Here is an 11,026-nt window from a genome sequence, read left to right on the forward strand (position 1 = left end):
TCAGAAAGATAAATAGCTAGGCTATGTATCAGGAGGTAGGGGAAATCAGCAGGTTGTGAAGTTGCTCGTAAGAATTAAGCTCACTTAACCTAAAAACACACCAAAGAACAAAAATCTTCTTTTGGAACAAAGACCTCTAGTTTTGTTTTGTTTTTAAAGATTTTATTTATTTATTTGTCAGAGAGAGAGAGAGCACAAGCAGATGAGAGGCAGGCAGAGGGAGAAGGAGGCTCCCTGCTGAGCAAGGAGCCTAATGTAGGACTTGATCCCAGGACCCTTGGATCATGACCTGAGCTGAAGGCAGATGCCCAACCTACTGAGCCACTCAGGTATCCCTAAAGACCTCTTGTTTTGCTCTAGTGTTTATATAGTGAACCCAAGTTATATTAGCACTATTTTTCTAGAAAGACCCAAAGTGTCAAGAAAAGACACGAAATTGAGCGTGAAATTTTGTGACTCAGTTTCTCAATAGGGAAGAACTTTTCTACCCTTAAAATGACACTCTTTCAGTAATCTACTTGGTCACATGGGAAAATCCTAAGTACAGGATAGGCATAAAATGTAAATATACATATAATATATATTTATATTAAAAACAGAATTAAATATAAAAACTTGTATACATTATATTTTAGAACAGTTAAAAGAACCTATAATCAATGAGAACATTTATCTGAATATCACATGCAGATTGGAGAGAAGTCAGAAGTCAGTGATGAGAAACGGTACAATAACAACATTCATTCTGCTGGGACTTACGGATGACCCTGAGCTGCAAGTTCTGATTTTTATCTTTCTCTTTCTGACCTCCACACTGAGTGTAACTGGAAACTTGACCATCATTACACTCACATTTGTGGGTTCCCACCTTAAAACACCCATGTATTTCTTCTTAAAAAATTTCTCCTTCTTGGAGATCTCATTCATATCTGCCATTCCCAGATATTTGTATAGCATAGCAACAGATGACAACATTATTACCTACAATGCTTGTGTCATCAAAGTGTTTTTTACTGACCTCTGTGGGGTATCAGAGTTTTTTATGCTAGCTGCCATGTCCTATGACCGCTATGTGGCCATCTGCAAACCTTTGCATTATGTGATCATCATGAGCAACAGTGCCTGCAGGACTCTCATCATCTGTTCTTGGATGGCTGGTTTATGTATAATAATCCCACCACTTAGCCTGGGTTTAAATCTAAAATTTTGTGACTCTAACATAATTGATCATTTTTGCTGTGATGCATTTCCCTTAGTGAAAATCTCATGTTCAGTACATGGTTCGTGGAATGGACAGTTATAATCTGTGCTGCACTGACCTTGAATATTACACTTACATGTGTGGTTCTGTCATATGCTTATATCATCAAAACAATTTTTAGATTCTCTTCTGTTCGACAAAGGAAAAAGACCTTTTCAACCTGTTCTTCCTACATGATTGTGGTCTCCATCACCTATGGCAGATGCATTTTCATCTATATGAATCCTACAGCAAAGGAAAAAGTGACCATTAATAAAGTGGTTTCACTGCTCATTGTCTCTATTTCACCTATATTGAACCGATTTATTTATACTTTGAGAAACAATCAAGTTAAGAAAGTCTTTGAGGACTCAGTCAAAAGAATTTGCCTTTCTCTCAATTAAGTAAAAAAATATATTATTTTTAAAATATCTCGAAAACAAGAATAAATGTCCACAGACATTTTATTTTGAAGTCTATAATCTTGTTATTTAATAACATATATTTCTTTTTTTTTAAAGATTTTATTTATTTATTTGACAGAGATCACAAGTAGGCAGAGAGAGAGAGAGAGAGAGAGGAGGAGGAAACAGGCTCTCTGCTGAGCAGAGAGCCCGATGTGGGGCTCGATCCCAGGACTCTGGGATCATGACCTGAGCTGAAGGCAGAGGCTTTAACCCACTGAGCCTCCCAGGCGCTCCAATAACATATATTTCTGTCACATTAATTTTCTCAACACTTTTTAAACCAACCTCCATTGAGCTCTGCTCATGCCATTCTTGTGTTTTGATTTTTCAAACCAATATTTGGTAGTTTTGCATTTCAATTTCTAAAAAAACATTCTGAAGGGAAATTAACTTCTTAATTTTGTTACAATATATAATAAGAGTTATTCCTTGGGGAAATATAGGGTAAAATTGTTTGTAGCTCTTCAATATACACAATAATGATATGTAAACACACGTAATAATAGTAATTATAGGTAAAATGTCTAAAATGGATGAATAATCACAGAATTTAAAATGCATGTGAAGAAGAGTAATGGCATTTCCAATATTGAGAAAATAGATGAAAATACACTATAATGAACACACAGAAACACTGGATAAAATGTAATAAATATTTTCTTAACTCTATAGCTGAAATTATCGCAAAGCGGTCAACAGGAGATATCAAAAATAAAGATTCAACTAAAAGCATGGTAATAATCTACAAAATGACTACTGGGTGCTGAGGTGAGCATAGACTGGAGGGTGGGCACAGGACATCGCATTATGGATCACGAAGGCTTAGGCTTAAAGTCTCAGGATTAATGTGGAAAATACTTGGGACATCACAATAGCTGCACATTCAGTGAAAGTTTGAATTGGAAAACCAAGTTCATTTTCACAGAAAGATTACTTTGTTTCTGAAAAAAATATCATCTGCTGGGTATAGAGCTCTGAGTCAAGGGGAAAACATTCCCCAGTGTATTTGATAGCCTGTGCCTACATCTAATACAAATTAAGCTCTCATAGTCCAAATTCTGCCATAATAACTATAATATACAAGTTTTACCTGTAAAGAATGAAAAATCCACATAATATAATTCCTTGGAAATTAAGGAATTTACATCAAATTAACTAATTGTTATCTGGAAAGTAATGAAATGCAGACATGCCATCACAAATTATTTGGATCACTGAAAAAGCTGTAGTTAGAAGGAATTCTGTTATCTTAAATAAATATATAAGTGACCAAAAGTGAAGAATTTATACTAATGAATTTGAAAAAAAAAAAACAACTTTGAAAACAAAAGTGAATGAAAAATGTTACTGTGGGTAGAAACTCAAATCAATTAAATAAGTCTAAAAAATTCAAAACCCAGTTCTTTGTAAACTCTAATAGCACAAATAAACCCCATCCCAATGAATGTGATGAGTAAAAATCACAAATGCCCCATATTTTATTAGATCTTGGATGATGACATAAGAAAACAAAATTATAATGATATATATGGGAAAGAATAAAAACAATGGCATTTCCTTGATTTTAAATTATTATTCATATTTTGCTTTTCTGAAATTCAGACATTTCATACAATGGATGGCATCTACCATTGTTCATAGGCTAATTGTCAACATTTTCTTTTCAATTGTGATAAATAGTATAATGGCATGCTTTACAATTGATGTTGTCTTAAAGTTGATGATATTTGATATATCTTTTTTTTTATATTGAGGGCATTCTTACATACAAGGAAAACTCAAGGAACTAATAGGAAACTAATGGAACTAGTAAGGGAATTTGGTATTCTAACTGAAAAAATGGAAACTATTTTAAAAAGCAGGAGACTTTAATAGCAAAAAGCAACAGGAAATCAATGAGCAAATGTTATTTTGGTCATAAAATGTGATCTTGGTTTAATTACCAAGAGAATAAATTTAACAAAGAAGTGCACTATAAAGTGCTCCACGTCACTCGGCATCAGGGAAATACAAATCAAAACCACAATGAGATATCACCTCACACCAGTCAGAATGGCTAAAATTAACAAGTCAGGAAGTGACAGATGCTGGCGAGGATACGGAGAAAGGGGAACCCTCCTACACTGTTGGTGGGAATGCAAGCTGGTGCAACCACTCTGGAAAACAGCATGGAGGTTCCTCAAAATGTTGAAAATAGAACTACCCTATGACCCAGCAATTGCACTACTGGGTATTTACCCTAAATATACAAACATAGTGATCCAAAGGAGCACGTGTACCCGAATGTTTATAGCAGCAATGTCTACAATAGCCAAGCTATGGAAAGAACCTAGATGTCCATCAACAGATGAATGGATAAAGAAGAGGTGGTATATATACACAATGGAATACTATGCAGCCATCAAAAGAAATGAAATCTTGCCATTTGTGACGATGTGGATGAAAGTAGAGCATATCATGCTTAGTGAAATAAGTCAATCGGAGAAAGACAACTATCATACGATCTCCCTGATATGAGGACATGGAGAAGCAACATGGGGGGTTAGGGGGATAGGAGAAGAATAAATGAAACAAGATGGGATTGGGAGGGAGACAAACCATAAATGACTCTTAATCTCACAAAACAAACTGGGGATTGCTGGGGGGAGGTGGGATTGGGAGAGGGGGAGGGGGCTATGGACATTGGGGAGGGTATGTGCTATCGTGAGTGCTGTGAAGTGTGTAAACCTGGCTATTCACAGACCTGTACCCCTGGAGATAAAAATACATTATATGTTTATTAAAAAAAAAAAATTGGAAGGGGAGGCGAACCATAAGAGACTATGGACTCTGAAAAACAACCTGAGGGTTTTGAAGGGTCAGGGGTGGAAGGTTGGGGGAACAGGTGGTGGGTAATAGGGAGGGCACGTTTTGCATGGAGCACTGGGTGTTGTGCAAAAACAATGAATACTGTTATGCTGAAAAAATAAATAAAATGGAAAAAAAAGTAAAAGAAGTGCACTATATATATATATATATATATATATATATGGAAAGTATAAAATCTCTTAAAAGAATATGAAATTTGACTAGAACAAAAGAAAGTCAGCCAGTATTCCAGGTTGGAAAATTTTAGTATAAGCATGTGTCTGTGTGAATTTATAGATTATTTATGTATTGCAGAATATTTATTTTCATATAATCACTGAACATATAAAATATTAAAGGAAAACAAATTTTAATGAAGGTTATCTGAAGCAGAAACTAAACAATGTAATTAGAAAGAAGAATGGGTAGAAGGAGATGAAGGAAAAAATCAAAATAAAACACTGATCATATAATCCCACTTATATATGAAGGTTTTGGTATATACATTTGGGTAAAAATAAAGAAAATTTCTTTCAAATAGATTTTCATCTACAAAATGGTAGAATATTAAATGTGTATTACCAAGCCAAAAAAAAATATGTTGCAGGGTTTTTTTGTTAACTGCTGATCAATAAAAGATAAACCAAAAAAATGCAAAAAAGAAAACCTCTCTGAATGTGTAAATGTTACATATTATACACATGATTATCTCAAGTGACACAGTAAAAAGATTGGACAAAATCCAGCACCCTTTGTGATAAAGACACTTGAAAGACTAGGAATAGAAGGTAACTTCCTCAACTTCATAAAAGCATCTACAGGTATCCCATAGTTAATGGGGAAAGGTTGAATGTTTTCTCCCTAAGATCAGTTAACAAAAGGTTATCTGCTTTCACCACTTCTATTCAACATTGTACTAGAGGGTTTTTTCCCAGGGTAATTAGAGGGAGAAAGAAAGAAAAGAAAAAAGACAGGAAATGAAGAAGGGACATGATTTAGTATATAGAAAATCCACAAACAACTATTAGAACTAAGTGCAGCCAGTTTGCAGCATATAAGATCAATAACAAAAATTAGTTGCATTTCTATATGCTAACAAAGATAGTTTAAAACATCAAATTTTCCAAAGCTACTGGAAGTTCCTTTGTACTAGCCTTTCTTTTTAGTGATGGAAAGTAAAAAAAATATATATATATATATGTCCTGGGCTTATGACAGCACATCTATCTTGAGGAAGTTTATGCAATTGATTAAGTCACAAGGATTCTGTAACTGTATCCATGGATTCAATCAGCAGTGAGCAGAAGCTGTCATGCAGATTTTCAACATTAAATTTATTTTCAAATTTGTAGCTGTAAGAATAATTGTAGATAAACATCTAAAGGTTACAATTAATCACTAGAAGTATAAATAAATATTATCAATTCTGTCCTTTCAGTTATATTCTCTTTTGGTGATAATTGGGTTATGTTGTCTCTGGGAAATGGATTTTCTCTGACTGTATAAAACTAAAAGATGTGAGTTTTAATATGGATATTAACAAAATGTTATTTTTAAAATGTATTACTTTGGGATAGCTTATACTCATTGATCATTTGTATGTACCAATAAATAGGAAGTCATCCAAAAGTAGTATAACTTGAGATACATGAAGATGCCCTGCTCAATGAAAAAAAAAAAAAAAAAACCTTAACAACTTGGCCCACATTGCATTATCTTATTAGAAATCAAATTTTAAAACCTTTTACATATCATACAAACAGCAATCAGTCAATAAAAATTCAGATCAGTTATACTCAACACCTGCATTGTAATGTCAGAGTTCTTACGGAAGTATAGTTTTAATGACTGGAAGAAAAATGATTCTCAGAATCAGTTCGGTTGTATTCATTTCCAGAGAAGCCCAAGTCTTTGTACATTGGGAAGAATAGATTCAGGGATGGGGGTGGGCTGCAGAAATGGTCCTCACTGTGATGAACTGATCATTTCATCATAGAAATGATCCATTGTAAATGTTAGGAGTGGACCTACATTTATGGGAGCATTCTAACTCTCAAGCAAACCATGAGCAACTCCATGCCCCTTTTTTTTGATAGTGACTGTCATCCCTTGGATTCAACTCTGGCATTTAGGCACATGATCAGAGCTGGTACTGTCCCCATCTCAATATGGAGAAAATATTATAAAGCAATATAGCAAAACATTTCACATAGTAAATGAACTGGAACCTCCAGTTCAAATTGTAGGAAATCTACTATTTTGGGAAACCCTGATTTCATTTTGAAAATATTTTAAAAGCCAGCATAGTATTTAGTTTGTGTTAGTAGAGGGAGGGGGATCTAAGCATAATGCCACAAATTTAGAATTTCAAAGACCCTGGCTTCTGGGTTTAATATCCCACTGAGGGATTCATCAAGAAAGCAAAAACAGTATGAATGAACATACAATTACTCCTCATGAACATACTACTATTCCTCTGATTGACAGGTTAGGCAAAGAGAAGGAAATTACCACTTTTTTCAGGAGTGAATATAATGAATATAATCAGAGTAGTGATTCTTCATGATAAGACTTACCACACTAGCCAGAAAAAAAAAAATCAAAAACAAAAGTCAAAATGTTAGACTCAGAATACAGCAAGTTAAATAAGTAAATTCAATATCCAAGCAGTTTTAGCTGTATCCCAATTAAAAATAATGTAGCTTCAGCTGGAAAATTTGACTTAAATTTTTTACCAATAAGGACTTGATTTTGGCTCAGGTCATGATCTCAGAATCATGAGATGGAGCTCCTCACTCTGCACAGTGTTTGCTTGTCCTTCTCCCTTTCGTCCTCCTCTCTCTCCCTCTATCTTTCTCTTCCTCTCTCTGTTTCTCTCTCAAATAAATAAATAAATCTTTTTTAAAAAATTTTGCCAGTAAATTTTTTAGGTGTTGAATATATATGGAACTGTGTTACTTATAGATACTCTTCTAGATAAAAAGCACCACATTGGCCTCAAAATAATGTACATTTTCAGGGTGATACTGGAATAGGACAAAGAATTGATTACATTGAATGATATCCAATCCATATATCATAATTTCATTCAGTTCCATTCTACATAGATGTCTTCTACTATTTTATATCAAAATGGGGGATCTTTGATAAACTTTGGTAAACATGGTTTTATTAGAACAACAGGGGTGGGGCACCTGGGTGGTTCAGTTGTCTGAGCAACCCACTCTTGGTTTCAGCTCAGGTCATGATCTCAGGGTCATGAAATCAAGCCCCGTGTCAGACTTTGCACTCAGGAGGGAGTCTGCTTGAGATTCTTTTCCTCCCCCTCTCCCTTTGCCTTCTTCACTGAAATAAATAAATAGAAAATTTTATAAAAAGAACAATGGAGTCAAATGTATGATTACAACGTGGTAAAGAATAATGGAGGGTGAATAACAAAAGGAAAATTACTGTGAATAAGAACATTGAAATAGGGAGCATATAGTTATAACAAGCTAGGCACTTTCTAAGTTTCAGATATATAGAATTTAGTTTTTTTAAAATGGCATATAAAGGACACTATTATTATTTCCACTTCACAGATGACAAAACTGAGTAATAGTGAAAGTAAATAGTGCTTGGCGAATGTGATTAATATTTTAAATCTGACTTTTTTTTTTGACTTAATGACATTGGAACCAAGATGTTGGAATGTTTAAATTTTAGCCAAACAAGTTAAAAGTAAAAAAAAATAATACTGATGATGTCATACAATCCTATGAATGTCACACTCAACATATCTTAACATTTCAAACAACAAATTTCTCACCAATAGCAATAGACAATGACCACGAAGTTTAGACAAAAAATTCATGCAGGAGAGAGAGGAAAAGAAATGTGTCAGGAAAAAGTTGTTTAGAGAAGAAAACATGGGTTCAAAAATTAGAATAATGCTAGATCTCAAAATCTTAAGTAATGGATACAGAAAGCCCATAACTATTTGAGTATATTTGCATTTTATCAGCAACCAAATTACAAAGAAAAATTAAGTCTTTAGAAGTTTAACTTTAGGATGTATCTTCAGTCAGCAGTAAAATACAAATACAAGTAATTCTAACCCAATGTGCAGATAAAAATAAAACATAAATTGGGAATAAATGAATCATGATTTGTCATTAGAGTGCCCTATAAATGAGCTGATTTTCTTAATATACCTTGAAATTATCTAAATGTACCACTGTGGAAACTAATGCCCTTTTATAATTTTTTTTTTAATTTTAAAAAGTTGTTGATTCACAATTTCAGAAGCTTTCCAGGTGAAATCTGAAACTGGTCCCATTACACAAAGGGAAAGGAGGGACCAAAAGATGCAGGCCACTCCAGGCTGATAAACTGTAGTTTCAACAAGCAGGAGAATATATTATATATGAGGCTTGTCATCAGTCACTGCAAGTTGATTAAATCTCTACACCCATCTCCTCCAGAATGTAAAAGTTTATGTAGAAGCTTTAGCTGGGTTTAATCACATACTGTCTAGATGGTTTCAACGATACACTGCTCTCTCAAGACTCTGTCCTCCAAAATGGCTCCCACCATGGGAACAATGGGCTTTCTGCATATATGAAATCATCACAGTTCATATATCATCAAATGTTTTGGTTTGACTTTTTGGTTTTGGGTTCAAGGCTTTTGGGGTTTATTTGGTTTTTTGGTGAGAACATTTAAGTTCTACTCTCAGCAAATTTTAGTTATACAACACAGTGTTATCAAATATAGTCACCATGTCATACATTTGGTCTTCAGACTTTATTCACCTTATAGTTCCTATGCTTTTACCAAACTCTGCCTATTTTCCTCATCCCCCAGTCCCAGCAACAACTTTTCTTACACTCTGTTATTGATTCTTTTTTATGTTTTTAGATTCCACATATAAGTGATATCATGCAGTATTTATATTTCTTTGTCTAACTTATCTTGCTTAGCGTCATGCCCCCAAGTACCATCCATGTTGTCACAAAAAACAGGATTTCCATCTTCCCTATGGTTGAATAATATTCTATTGTACATATACACACTACATTTTCTTTACCCACTCATATGTTTTTTTTGTTTTTTTTTTTTAAGATTTTATTTATTTGACAGCGAGAGAGAGAGAGATCACAAGTAGGCAGAGAGGCAGGCAGAGAGAAAGAGTAAGGGAAGCAGGCTCCTGCCAAGTAGAGAACAGAGAGCCTGATGTGGGACTCGATCCCAGGACCCTGAGATCATGACCTGAGCCGAAGGCAGCGGCTTAACCCACTGAGCCACCCAGGCGCCCTACCCACTCATATGTTGATAACCTTTTAGGTTGTTTCCATATCCCAGCTATTATGAATAATGCTTCAACAAAAATGCAACTCATGTATCTTTTCAATCCCTGTTTTCATTTCCTTTGGATATATACCTTGAATAGGGATTGCTGGATCCTATGCTAGTACTATTTTTATTTTTATTTTTTTAAAGATTTTATTTATTTATTTGAAAGAGATCACAAATAGGCAGAGAGACAGGCAGAGAGAAGAGGGGGAAGCAGGCTCCCTGCCGAGCAGAGAGCCCAATGCAGGGCTCATTCCCAGAGTCCTGGGGTCATGACCTGAGCCGAAGGCAGAGACTTTAACTCACTGAGCCACACAGGCACCCCAGTGCTATTTTTAAATTTTGGGGGAAACTCTATACTATTTCCACAGTGGCTGCACCAATTTACATTCTCAACAACAGTGCACAAGGATTCCCTTTCCTCCATATTTTACCACAATTTTTATCTCCTGTATTTTTGATAACTGCCATTGTAACAAGTGTCAGGTAATAACCCATTGTGGTTTTGATTTGCATTTCCATGATGATTAGTGATGTTGAACGCCTTTTCGTGTACCTTCTAGCTATTTGTATGTCTTTGGAAAAATATCTATTCTTATCTTCTACCCATTGTCCAATTTTAATTTAATTTGTTTTGTTTTGTTTTTCTCTTTTTTGCTATTGAGTTGTTAGTTCTTTATATTATTTTGGATACTAATCTCTTATCAGATAAATGATTTCCAAATATTTTCTCCCATTCAGTAGGGAGTCTTTGCACTTTGTTGATGGTTGACTATGCTGGGTAAAAGTTTTTTAGTTTGATGTAAACCCACTTGTTTATTTTTCTTTGTTGCTTCACTTTTAGTGTCAAATCCAAAACCACTGCCAAGACTGATATCAAAGACATCAAGACTGATACCTCCTATGTGTTCTTCTGGGAATTTTATGGTTCTAGGTCTTACATTCAAGTCTGTAGCCCATTTCAAGTTGATTTTTGTGTATGGTTTCATTATTTTATATGTAGCTGTCCAATTTTCCCAATAGCATTTACTGAAGAGTCTTCCCTTTTCCTAGTGTATGTTCTTGGTTCTTTTGTCATAAATTAATAGACCATGGCAGCATGGAAAATTCTTAAGGACATGGATTTATAGTAATTTGA

The 11,026-nt window shown here is 34.5% G+C and overlaps 1 pseudogene; it reads left to right on the forward strand.

The window, feature by feature from the left end:
• The first annotated feature begins 715 nt into the window (after positions 1-715).
• On the forward strand, positions 716-1,644 carry LOC123946432 (annotated as a pseudogene).
• Positions 1,645-11,026: the final 9,382 nt, after the last annotated feature.

The sequence above is a fragment of the Meles meles genome, chromosome 7 (genome assembly GCF_922984935.1).
Source record: "Meles meles chromosome 7, mMelMel3.1 paternal haplotype, whole genome shotgun sequence".
Classification (NCBI taxonomy): Eukaryota; Metazoa; Chordata; class Mammalia; order Carnivora; family Mustelidae; genus Meles; species Meles meles.